The 13,638-nt window shown below is 39.5% G+C and overlaps 1 long non-coding RNA gene across 1 annotated transcript; it reads right to left on the bottom strand.

Moving 5' to 3' along the window:
• Positions 1 to 10,774: 10,774 nt before the first annotated feature.
• LOC127782592 (uncharacterized) lies at positions 10,775 to 12,586 on the bottom strand. The gene is made up of 3 exons (XR_008019209.1): positions 12,498 to 12,586; positions 12,151 to 12,429; positions 10,775 to 11,076 (listed from the first exon to the last, which is right to left on the bottom strand). It is a non-coding gene; the product is annotated as an uncharacterized LOC127782592 (long non-coding RNA).
• Between the last annotated feature and the right edge of the window lie 1,052 nt (positions 12,587 to 13,638).

Here is a 13,638-nt window from a genome sequence, read left to right as displayed (position 1 = left end):
CACACTAGGGATGAAAACGGATCGAATACAGTCGGAAACTAGCTTTATCATATTCGTTTTCATATTCTTTTTCTCGGAATCGAAATCGGAATCGGAAACCCGGATACGAAAACGGAATCGAATATTATCGAATACAGATACGGAGCGAATACGAATCGAAACGAATACGGTAACGAATATTAATCGGAACATAAAAGCCCCTCAAACTGACCTTCACAAATCAACGAGAAATATAACTCGTTATTTTTTCTAATAGAACATATCAACATTTTCAAATTTTAGTGTTAATAATTTTGTTATATCCGATTTTGTGGTCAAGGGAGACGATTCAATCGAGAGAAAGACATTACGAGGCCATTATTGTGTTCTAAAATCATGTTCTATCGAGTTATTGTGTTCTTACTGCTATTATTTTGGCCATATTTTCTTGTTACTTTGTTTTATCAAGTAAAATTTTGAATTTCAAAAAATAGCAACTTCAAATAATATTTTGAAGCAGTAAATAATTTCAACTGAAAAAGTTATGAATATAAAAGTTGTAGAACTCATCAAGATCTAAAACTTTTATTTTGGTCATTTCTTCATCCGACCAAGTGATAGTAACATCATTCATAAAATTTGCATATATCTCTTATATCTTATGAAACCATATACGATATATATAAATTTTGTAAACAATATTGCTATCGCTTTGTCAGATGAAAAAATGACTAAAATAAAAGTTATAGATCTTGATAAGTTACACAACTTTGTTGTTAATGACTTTTTTAGTTGAAATCAATTAGTATTTGAAAATGTTGTTTGAAGGTGTCATATTTTGAAATCCAAATTCAAACTATTTAAACAAAGTCATATAGAAAAATGACCCAAACAAAAGTAGTTGATGAGTTATACAACTTTGTTGTTGACAATTTTTCCATTTGAAATACATTTACTACCCGAAAAATTATTTGAATTTCTTATATTTTAAAATTCAAAATTTATATAATTCAATCAAACTCGGATGAAGAAATGACCAAAATAAAATTAGTAGATCTCAATAAATTCTACAACTTTGTTTTTGATAACTTTTTCACATGAGTGCATTTAGTATCATAAAATTTAATTTGAAGTTGAGGGAGGACGTATAGACTTAATAGATAATTCTTAGGCCCGTTGGCCCATTTAGATGGAGGGATATATAAACCTAACCCTAGTTTCTACCTCCCAATCTCCCACACCTCCCAATCTCCTCCTAGCCGCCACCCGCCACCCTTCCTCCCGGCTCCCGCGACCGCGTGCGGCGGACGGCTACGGCGACGAACGGCATGCGGCGGACGGCGACGGCCACGGGGCCCGCGTGCGATGGACGGCGACGGCGACGACGGGGGCGGGGCCTCGTGCGGCGGACGACGACGGCGGGGGCGAGGCGGCGCGAGGCGACGACGTGCGGCGGACGGTGGCGAGCGGAACCGGCCGCGCCGGCCTCGGGGCGGCCGGGTCATGGCGACGGCGGGAACTCGGCAGCACGAGGCGACGGCGTGCGGCGAACGGCGACGCCGGTCTCGGGGCGGCCGGATCCGGGGTTGGCGGTCCCGCAGCCGCGAATCCAACGTCGTGAGGCAACGGCGACGAAGGGGGCTCGGCGGCGCGAGTGGACGACGTGCGGCGGACGGCGACGAGCGGATCCGGCGTGCGACGTGCGACGGCAACGGCGGGAACTCGGCGGCGCGAGGCGACGACATGCGGCGACGAGCGTTTTTCGATGTTGTTAATTTGGATTTTGCTGTTTATTTTGATTCGGATTTCCGATGGATACCATCGCTACTGTATTCGTATTCGTATCCAAGAAAAACTATCCGAATTCGTATCCGAATCCGAAAATATCCGAAAAAAATCCAACCGCAACAATCCGCATCCGAAAAACAGGATCGGAACTTGGAAATTATCCGTACCACTTTCATCCCTAACTCACACCAAGTGCAATATCGGTCGGGGCAGTCACCCTAGCCTCAATACTTGCCTTAGTTCAATCAATATGATCAGATATAACAGCAATTTCAAGGGGGTCCTCAGTAGAAGCCTTCGACCGATATGATAGCCGATGTGATGAGGGAACAGTTTGGTCTCAAGCCTAAGGACACTAGCAACTTGCATCGGCATCCGAATCCAGAATGTTTTGAAAGGGTTCCATTGCCAAACCGATACAACGTGTCAACCTATGAACATGTTAGCCGATTTTTGGCTCAGTGTGGTGAGGCATTGTCTATTGATGCTCTAAGGGTTAGGTTGTTTCCTTTGTCTTTGTCTGGATCAGCTTTCACATGGTTTACTTCTTTGCCATACAATTCTGTTCAAAGCTGGGCCGATCTGGAAAAGTAGTTTCATAGATATTTCTACAGTGGGGTTCATGAGATGAAGTTGTCCGATCTGACATCGATCAAGCAAAGGGACAATGAATATGTTCAAGATTATATTCAGAGATTTAGGGATATGAGAAAAAGATGTTACAGCTTGGCTTTAACCGATTCTCAGTTGGCTGATCTGGCTTTCCAAGAACTGTTGACGCCGATCAGGGAAAGGTTTTCAGCCCAGGACTTTGAAAGTTTGGCTCATCTAGCTTAGAAGGTGACTGCACATGAACAAGTATTTCAAGAAGATAAGAAAGCCTTCAAGAAGGTTAACCATCTTAGTTCTTATGTTTCTGAATTGGATAATGAGGATGATACTGAGGTAGCAGCAGCTGAATAGGCAAGTAACAAGAAGGTTGTTACATGTCAATGGGTAAGAGATTCCGGGAAGGAAGAAAGATATGATTTTGATATCACCAAAGCCGACAAAATTTTCAATTTGTTACTTCGAGAGAAGCAAATTCAACTTCCTGCCAGGCATATAATTTCGTCGGCTGGTGAATTAGCAAAGAGGAGGTATTGCAAGTGGCATAATACAGGATCTCACAGTACAAACGAGTGCAAAATTTTTATACAGCAGATCCAGTTGGCCATTGAGCAAGGTAAAATAAAATTTGATGATTCAAGGAAGCGATGAAGGTTGATGGTATCAATAAGTATCAGAGAAGGTATGATCGGCAGGAGGAGCAATGTTATAAGGATGATGATAGTTTTGATCACCATTGGAGTTGTGAGTTTTTAAAATTCTGCTGGAATGAGGGGATAAGGCTGCCATCAATTGGGGATTGCCCAGGATGCAGCACTTATGACAAGGGTTTTGCTGCAAGCCGATCTTATCTTAGGGGGAAGCGGCTGTAACAGAAGAAGCTACCTGTTCATCAGAGATTGGGTCCGATTCATCAAGATTGTTTTCAGAAGGATCTTTCTGATGATGTGGAGGAAACCAAGCACTCGCAATGGTGTCCTTCTGGTATTTTCACTAAAAATCAAAAGAGACGGGTTCAAAGGATGAGGAACAGGGAACTGTTCTAGGATGTTCAAAAAGAGATTAATCATCGGCTAAATAGGACAAAGCCAAAGCAAGAGTGGCGTGTTAAGAGCAAGATGTTGTCAGCTGATGAAGTTGAAGCCGACAAGGCAAAAAGGGTAGCTAAGGGAAAGGCTATTGCTTCTGCATCGATTAATATGGTTTTTGTACTACCGGCAGAATTTGGGGTTGATCAGGCCGATGCAGATATCATGGAAGAATCTTTGGCTAAGTTGGTTTTGTCACTAGAGCAAGCTATTTTTGAGAAGCCAGAAAGGACAGGAAATCGGCATCTCAAACCGTTGTATGTTGAAGGATTTGTTAACGGTAAGTCGATTTCTAAAATGTTGGTTGATGGTGGAGCTGCTGTGAATTTGATGCCATATGCTACATTCAAGAAGTTGGGAAAGAATTCAGATGATCTCATCAAGACTAACATGGTTCTTAAAGATTCCGGTGGCAATCCTTCGGAGGCTAAAGGAGTTTTGAATGTGGAGTTAACAATCGGCAGTAAAACCGTTCTTACCACGTTTTTTGTCATCGATGGGAAGGGTTCCTATAGTCTGCTGCTTGGAAAGGATTGGATTCATGCAAATTGTTGTGTTCCTTCAACCATGCACCAGAGCTTGATCCAATGGCAAGGCGACAAGATCGAAATTGTGCCAGCCAACAGGTCAGTGAATGTTGCTAGTGCCGATTTAACTGTTTGGGAGATGGATGGAATTGATTGCTTGTCTGGCCAAGTTTGGGAAGGAGATTATATAAAGGTTTCTAATTGTGATATACAGCCAGTTGAAGATGGAGAGCCCCAATTGTTGCTCTGAGGGCGTCGTGGAGGGGTCAAATTTCTACACAAAAGATACTGTAGATGATCTCGATGGCAAATTGGGACAAGGTTTCATGTCGGCTGATGATTTGGAAGATGTTGATATAGGTCCAGGGGATAGATCTAGGCCGACTTTTAGCAGTAATAATTTATCATCTGAATTTGGGACCAAGATAGTAGGGCTTTTGAAAGAATACAGAGATTGCTTTGCTTGGGAATATTTTGAGATGCCAGGACTTAGCCGATTAATTGTTGAACATCGGCTATCTATCAAACCAGGATATCAGCCATATAAACAACCACCTAGGAGATGTAAAGCCGATATGTATGATGATATTAAAGCTGAGATTACTCAACTATATGATGTCGGTTTTATTCGACCGTGCCGATATGCTGAGTGGGTTTCAAATATAGTTCCAGTCATCAAGAAAAAGGGTAAGCTTAGGGTTTGTATTGATTTTCGAGATCTAAACAAGGCTACCCCTAAGGATGAATACCCGATACCGATTTCCAATCAATTGGTTGATGCTGCTTTAGGGCATAAGATTATGGCAGAAGAGGATATTCATAAGACAGCTTTTAGATGTCCTAGTGCAATCGGCTTGTACGAGTGGGTTGTGATGACTTCTGGTTTGAAGAGCGCTGGGGCGACATATCAAAGAGCTATGAATTATATCTTTCATGATCCAATCGGCTTGTTGGTTGAAATTTACATTGATGATGTGGTATTTAAGTCAAAAGAGATTGATAACCATATAGCCAATTTGAGGAAAGTTTTTTAAAGGACAAGTAAATACGGCTTGAAGATGAATCCCATGAACTGTGCTTTCGGTGTATCGGCTGGGCAGTTTTTGGGTTTTCTTTTTCATGAGAGGGGAATTGAGGTGACCCAGAGAAGCATTAATGTAATCAAGAACATTGAACCTCCAGAGGAGAAGAAGAAGTTGCAATCCTTGGTCGGCAAGATTAATTTCATCAGGAGATTCATTGCTAATTTATCTAGGAAGATGGAGCCTTTTACACCTTTGCTCAGGTTGAAAGCAGATCAAGAGTTCACCTGGGGGGGCAGAGCAGCAGAAAGTTTGGACAATATCAAGAAATATTTGAGTTCCCCCCAGTTTTAATTCCTCCACAGAAGGGAGTGCCTTTCAAGTTGTACTTGTCAGCTGATGAGAAGTCAATCGGCTCGGTCTTGATTCAGGAATTTGAAGGTACGGAAATAGCAATCTTTTATCTTAGCAGAAAGCTTTTGGATGCAGAGACAAGGTATTCACTAGTGGAGAAGTTATGCTTATGCCTGTACTTTTCTTGTACTAAGTTGAGACATTATTTGTTATCCAACGAATGCACCATTGTTTGCAAAGCTGATGTGGTCAAGTACAAGCTATCGGCTCCGGTTTTGAAAGGTAGAGTTGGGAAGTGGATTTATGCATTAACGGAGTTTGATCTTAGGTATCAGTCACCCAAAGCAGTCAAGGGGCAGGCCATAGCCGATTTCATTGTTGAACACCGTGATGACTCAATCAGTTTGGTTGATATAGTGCACTGGACATTCTTCTTTGATGGATCAGTTTGTACTCATAGTTGTGGCATCGGCTTGGTCATAATTTCTCCTAGGGGGCAAGTTTTGAGTTTGCTTATAATATTAAACCCTATGCTATTAATAACCAAGCTGAGTATGAAGCAGTACTCAAGGGATTGCAACTTTTGAAGGAGGTTGAAGCCGATGTTGAAATCATGGGTGATTCTTTGTTAGTCATTAGCCAATTAGCCGGGGAATATGAATGCAAGAACGATACATTGATGATCTACAATGAGAAGTGCCGAGAGTTGATGGATGGTTTTCCACTTGTGACATTGAAACATGTTTCTCGGGAGCAGAATATCGAGGCTAATGATTTGGCTCAAAGTGCATCAGGTTACAAGCCGATGGTCAAAGGTGTTGATATAGAAGTGGCCGCAATTACAGGCGATGATTGGAGGTGTGATGTCTACAGTTACTTAAAGAATCCTTCTCAATCGGCTTCAAGGAAATTAAGGTATAAGGTTTTGACATATGTCTTACTGGAAGATGAGCTATACTATCAGATGATTGATGGGATGTTGCTCAAGTGTTTGAGTGCGGATCAAGCCATGGTAGTGATGGGAGAAGTGCATGAAGGTATATGTGGTACACATCAATCGGCCCACAATATGAAGTGGTTACTTCGGTGAGTTGGGTATTTTTGGCCGACAATGTTGGAGGATTGTTACAGATTACATATCGTTAATATCTATAGCCGATCGAGTAGATTTAACTCTAATTTGCCTTATTCATCATTGCCGATCCAGTATCCATTGCATCGGCACAATGTTGAACAATATGTCATCGGCTATTTGCCGATCGGCTATTGTTTATGGATTTAACTTTGTTTGCTTATTTTTTGTTGGTTGCAGGATCAAACCAACTGGTACGCCTTGAACCCGAAACCAAGATTTGGACCTGCACTAGAGTTAAGCAGATCTCCCAGGCCAGTGTGTGTTTTTTGCATCAACAGATTGACCTCGTTGTGCAAGATTAGAACAACAAACCCGATATTTTCTTGTAGATTGAATTGATCAGGAAGTGGTGTTGACGGCAGAGAAACTCGAGCGAAGACGATGCCGACGACTTCTAAAGATTGATTCCATCGCACTCATCGATAGGAAACTCGGCGTGCCCATATCTGGCGCGCCAAGTGTCGAAACATGATTTTGGCAATATAAAAGGGGTAGCGCACGAGACCTAAAAGTGGATGGATGCGGTGACAAGGATTTAGACAGGTTCAGGCCCTCTTAATGAGAGGTAATACCCTACTCCTGTTTGGGGATTTGAATCTGCCGTGTGTATTATAGATCTGATGATCTAGTTGTGTATACTTATGCCCTAGAGGGCCTCATGCCCGACTTATATAGGATGGGGGGCAGGATTACAAGATTTTTTTTTTAGATAATGGAAGAGATATATCCTGGCCTTTGCTCAACAGAGCTACAGCCAATTATTACAAACTGTCACTCAACAAAGAGTGTAGTTCAAATAGAATTTAACACACCCAAACATAATAAATGTAACCAATCCAATATGAAAAGAACACAACTATTTAAGTCTATTTGTGAATCTCCATCCATATTTGGTAAAAAGTTGAATAACCGTCGTCTCTAGCTTATAACATGCAACCTTCAGAAACTCTCCATCATCATAACACCTTTGCAGCCGTGCCCAAGACCAGAGCCAATAAGTTGCCCTGAAAATTGCCTACATATATGAGACAGATGGTGATATCTCAAAAACCATATCATTTCTACTCAACCACAGAGCCCAGCATATAGCAGATGCTCCTACAAGAATTAGTTTGCTCTTCTTCTTGTCTACCCCCAAAAGCCAACCATCAAACATGTGAGATATGGTATTAGGAAGGTATAGACCAAAAGCAAACAGTACTGCTCTCCAAACAAATTTTGCAAAATGGCAATCCATAAAAAGATGTTGTATGGTCTCATTTTTCATGCAAAAACAACATCGTAAACTTCCATTCTAATTTCGTCTTGCCAAGATAGAAACATTATCCAATACGATATGGGTTTCCTAAATCTATTATCAAACCAGGACTTTAGGCCGTTCTGACGTAATACCCAAGTCATGATCCGTTACATATTACATATATATATATATATATAAGTTATCCCCTATTACTAGTCAGATAACCATGTCATATGGGTATGGGGTACCCATAATCTCCATGTACCGCGCCTTGCCGTGTCGTTGCCGTAGTCGTGCCGCTGCTAAATCGCATCACCATCACTGTATAGCCGCTGCTCGTTGCTCGGTAGCCACGTTGTCTAGCTGCAGCCGCATTCCTAAGCTATATATCACCATCGCTGTATATGACGGCGGACAAGTGCCCACCGGAAGTAGCCATCGTCGCTGCGACGCAACGGCGATCAGGCAGCTTGAGGATGAGGTGGCTCCATGCCTACTAGAGCAGTTCAAGGAGAATATGGAGTTCATGCGCACAATGAATGATGTTTTTACTTGGAGATTCGAGGGCCCCTATTATATGGCCATGGAGCAAAAGGTCCCAGATGATGGATGTGTTTTGCATGAACAAACCCAATGTTTCAGCATGCTTATGCTTCTAGTTCAAATGATCAATACCTTCACATAAAGTGCGCAATAGTATTTTTCTTATCTTTATTTTAGGTATATTTTACTACATTTATTCACTTTAACTCCGATTGATAAATTGATCGCTTCATGATTATTTATATTATTATGCTCGTGCTATCGTTACCATGATATCCAGTAAGTGTGTACGTGGAATCCATGTTGTTAAAAAATATTTTACTCATTTCATAATTGAAATATACATTGTATATTTCAAGGCCCACGTGTATTTAAAAATCTAAATATGTGAAAACAACAATCTTTCTAAAAGGAGGATAAGCCATGTCATCTACAATGGTAAGGACCATTGGATGAACTGGTAAATGAAAATGCACCATTAGATCATCAGGCTCATCTATGACTGTGGAAACACGTTGGACCAATCCGGATGCTTCCGGACTAAAGATCTCAAAAAGCACAGAACTCATGTGTTTAGTCTTTTTAACACTGTAGTTCAAAAAAATGTATTATACAATATATATATGTTTTCTTAATTAATCTTCTGACTAAATAAAGGAAAAAAATATGAAGCCTTAGCTGTAAATTTGCATTGAATTTATATGCAAGTTTATATCTATAATGTACGAGAGTATACATGTAAATACTTTGTTATATTACTTTTGCTTGTTATTAGAGCAACACACAACATCTTAGTAGTATCCACTATATACCAATTTTATTTTAAAACAGTCCCTACGAACGCATACCCGCACACCCTACATTTAGGAGCACTTAATGTTATTGCTGGTTCCGTCCTAAAACATAACTACCTTTAACATTCAAAATTTATCATAAAATATTAGCTATTTCTATATCTACTCCTTTATCTTAACCAACAAAGTCATATCCTATTTAATTTCTTTGCCTACTTTTTAATGCCAATCAATTATAACGTTCATCCATTTACATCACTAGCTGATGCATCATTTTCAAAAATAAGTATTTCTATGATTCGAATTTTATATAAAAATATAAGCACTTCAGGACACTAATTTTAATGCATATCTAAGTATTTTTAGCCAATCAGACATTCGGAAAGAGCAATCAGATAAGTTCAAAATTTGATAATAAGTGACTGAAAGAGATCATTCCACCTTAATCTTACTATTTACTAAACAAAGTAGAAATACTTATATATATAGAAATTAATGGAGTATATTTAAGAATGAAGAAATTAACATTATGAAACCGGTATGTTCAATTAATGTCATGATCAATGGCCTAATTATATAGGTAGGTTATGCTCATGCACTTTTGCGCGACTAAGTGGCTAGCTAGTATATATGTACTAGGTGTTGAGGCGTGCGCATACAGTTCAGTTCGTTTGATCTTGTATGTGTGTATATATATGCAGCGTTATGCAGCATTAAATCCATGTATTGGATATTTACTACATAGCGACATCTAACTACACTTTCAAAAAATCTTCTTCAAGTTCAGGATTCAACATTAACATTAAACACTTTTTTTAAGTGAGCACATGAACCATAATTACTTCAACTCTTCAAGCTATTATGCCTCCATCCATGTTTTTCCGTAAGCTATGAAGACTATTTCTCAAGACAAACCATACAAAAAGATAAGGCAGCCAATAGTCTTGCAACAATTATAGTTGTAAAGCCATGGTTTGCTAAAAAGCATCATAATACCACCTATCATTGTGAAGCCAATAATTAAACATCAGCATAATGTCAAGCAATCCTTGTGAAACACATAATTAGCATGTCACAACATATTTCACTTGATCCAAGGTGTGTTTACATAACTTAAAAAGGTTCCAACTTTACATCCTTGCATTCAAATAGAAACATTTGGACCATATTTTGGTGGTGAATTAAGCTTAAAGTATCATAGCTAAAGCAGCCAAAAAGATGTTTTTGTCTAAGTCTCAAAAGTTCTTGCATCAGTAGATTGAGGAAGTGGAATGAGAGGATTAACTACACCAGGACAGGGCTATAGTAACACGGCTATGTGCTACTATATCCATAAAAAGGTGTTACTGAGATCTGTAGTAACACAAAATTTATGTGTTCTTATTGCCCATGTTACAGGCGTATAGTCTAGTAGCACATAATTAGTGTTCCAGCATATGAAAATAGGTGTTACAACCATTTCGCTAGTAGCACATGACTAGTGTTACAACATAAAAAAAAGATGTTACAATCATTTCGTTGTAACACATATTACAGCCTCATATTGCACGGTGCAACACCTTGGCATAGGCCCTGTAACATATATTTTAGCCTAGTAACACAGTTTCTCTGTTTTTAACTACACTTTTTTTATTACCAATAACGGTCTAATTACCAATTTATTCTTGAATTGGATGCCTTTTGCATTTCCCATAATATAGAAAAACATATATTTATAACAATCACTTGTCTCAAATAACACAGATCAGCACGCATGAAACAAAATAAGTGTTATTTACATCAAGCCATATAACAAGTCTTAATAGTAAGTACCGTTTCTACATACAATATTAAAATGTGCATCTATTTCTCTATTCTTTGTAAAATTATTTGCCGTAGATCCATTGATGAGATAAACATCTGAATAATCATCATTTTTGCTCTAAGTTGAACTTGGTCATCTACTGCATGCGTATACACTTGCATTGTATAGTACAAGTCTTGAATGTGTGCAGTACCTGCAGTTCATCAAGATGAAGATATCTCTATTAGCCCATAAAATTCACATGAATTTTATATATGAATCATTCTCTTAAGAAAAAAATGTATATATGGAGCATTGGAGCATCAAACAAGGACCTCGCTACACATTGAGTTATGGAAGTATTGACATACACTCCTGTTGTGTTGGCTCAAAAGTTAAATCTCAAATAGGCTCCATTCTTTTATTTCTTATTCTAGCCAAAACAAGGGTAAGTCTAGAAAATATGTCTCCATTATTGCCCCAGGGAGAACAGCTAAAGAAAACTGCAATTTTACTGCTATGACAAGCCTCTTTTCCCCCTAGGAATAAGACCTTAAAGCCATGATGTCGTACAATTGAGAAAGAACATAAAAGGCAACATTTTCAAATAGGAGACAATTTAACTACAGCGCAACAAGCTAGTAAAATGCTGGATGAAAAAAATTGAATCAAACTTTCCCATGATCAACATATGAATAGCACTAAGCATTTGGCATTCATGTTGTATATGTAGATCAGATCAGCATTTGAATTGACTTTTTATTTACCTGAACCTCTAAACTAGTCGTGAAGCTGTTACAAATAAAGATCATTAAGTTTTAACTATATTTGTTCCCATTCCTCTACAGTTAGAAGAAAAATAGAATGATGAGTTAGAAATAATTGGAAAAGCCACAAGTACTAGTACTACCATAACAGATATCAGTCTAGTAAAGCAAACAACATTGTTATGATCCAGCATAAGGCAAGCTGGCAGCATTCAACCCAACTTATCAAATCACTTCAAATACTCTAAATAATAGTGCATATCATACCTAGTAGCTGTTGCTTACATATGTTAGCTCATAGAAATGTACAGATAATAATTTATTGGACAGAAACCGGATCAGAGTTACTATTCTCAGAAATTTCACTATGCACATTTACCCTACCACTTAAACATTTCTTCAGTCACTAGGCAGAGCTACCAGAGTAACTGAACTTATTCAAATAGGATGGAATAAATATACCTATGTAATCGGAAAGTCAATGAAAGATGGATATAGGAATCGGAAAGACAGTCACAGACCGGCATGTTAGGGACTTGGCGCCTTCCTCCTCAATGCCCGCCGCAAGCAGCATCCCCGCCGCCGCAACTGCCACAGCCGTCGAGTTTGCCCGCTGCCTCCACGGCTCCGCGCTGCAAGCCGACGAGGAAGGCCACGGCCGCCCTCCGTCTCGCCACCACTCGTGGATGTGGCGATGTGATGTACTGATATGCCCTCCACTGCCTCAGCCGCTACTCTCTGCATCGCCATTTTTCACCTTGAGCCACAGAGCACGCCCAGGAAGATAGCCGAACTGCAGACTGCAGCAGAGAAAGGAAAAAGGATGAGGAGAGAAGAAGATGAGTGCTTCCTCTTGCCTGCTTCTCACCAGTTCAGACTGCAGCAGCGTGGATCTGGTGGGAGCAGCCGAGCAGGAGACGAGGAGTCTCACGAGGGGGGAAAAGTTCAGAGGAGAATTTTGAGATCTGATCTGGAAGACTAGAAGACGAGTTAGTTATAGGTCCTCTAATTGAGGTTTTGAGGGAGTTGGAGGGAAATTTTCGCGGTCACTACAAATATTTACGCGCCCAAAATTATTTGGGCACAACTTTGTGCTCCAACAAAAATTACGTGTTTATGTTTACTGTAATAAGCAAACACACATTAAAAATTACAATGGTTTCAAGGTATAACCTCAATCAATAATTTTATAGAGTATTGATTATAAATAGAAGCTTATCAAATTTACTCTGAAATTTAATTTATTTTTTACGAAATCTCTACTATTATAAAAGTTGAACATGTTTTTGCCGGTATTTTGGTACGTCATCCATGTATGAGTCAGTTTTTATATTCGTTTACTTTTGAAAATACATATCCGTATTTACTTCTAACCGCAGCTCATGATTTTCTAAAAAAATATATATATACAAGCGAACTCCTGTAGCTCATTGTTGTTAAGTTCATCGCACTTAACGCAACAACTTTGACTTTGCCTTATCCCACCAATGCATGCCCACATAATGATTGCAACTGCCCAATGGCAAATCCACGTGAAAAACTAGATGTCACAACCCACCGATCATTCGTCGAGTAGCTACTTGCTAGTCAAACCCTCTCTCCACATAGAATTCCATATGATCAGAAGGAAGTTGGCTTAGAGGAAGAGGAGTTCCATGAAAGAGGAAAGTTTAGCGGGCAAAAATGGGTCAACGTCCCATCAACACCTTCCTCTACCCTTGTGCCTAGGTGCTAACACCAAACAAACCACTACTCCCTCCGTCCTTAAAAAAAGGCAAACCCTGGGTTTCCGTGTCCAACGTTTGACTGTCCGTCTTATATGAAATTTTTTTATAATTAGTATTTTTATTATTGTTAAATAATAAAACATGATTAATACTTAATGCGTGACTTGTCTTTTTAATTTTTTCAAATAAGACACACGGTCAAACGTTGGACACGTAAACCCATGGTTTGTCTTTTTTTTTGGGACGGAGGGAGTAAGTGGGCAGGTCAGGCCCACTCCGCGT

Source organism: Oryza glaberrima, chromosome 8 (genome assembly GCF_000147395.1).
Source record: "Oryza glaberrima chromosome 8, OglaRS2, whole genome shotgun sequence".
In the NCBI taxonomy this organism is placed as follows: Eukaryota; Viridiplantae; Streptophyta; class Magnoliopsida; order Poales; family Poaceae; genus Oryza; species Oryza glaberrima.
This window is presented reverse-complemented; position numbering and strand designations above follow the sequence as displayed.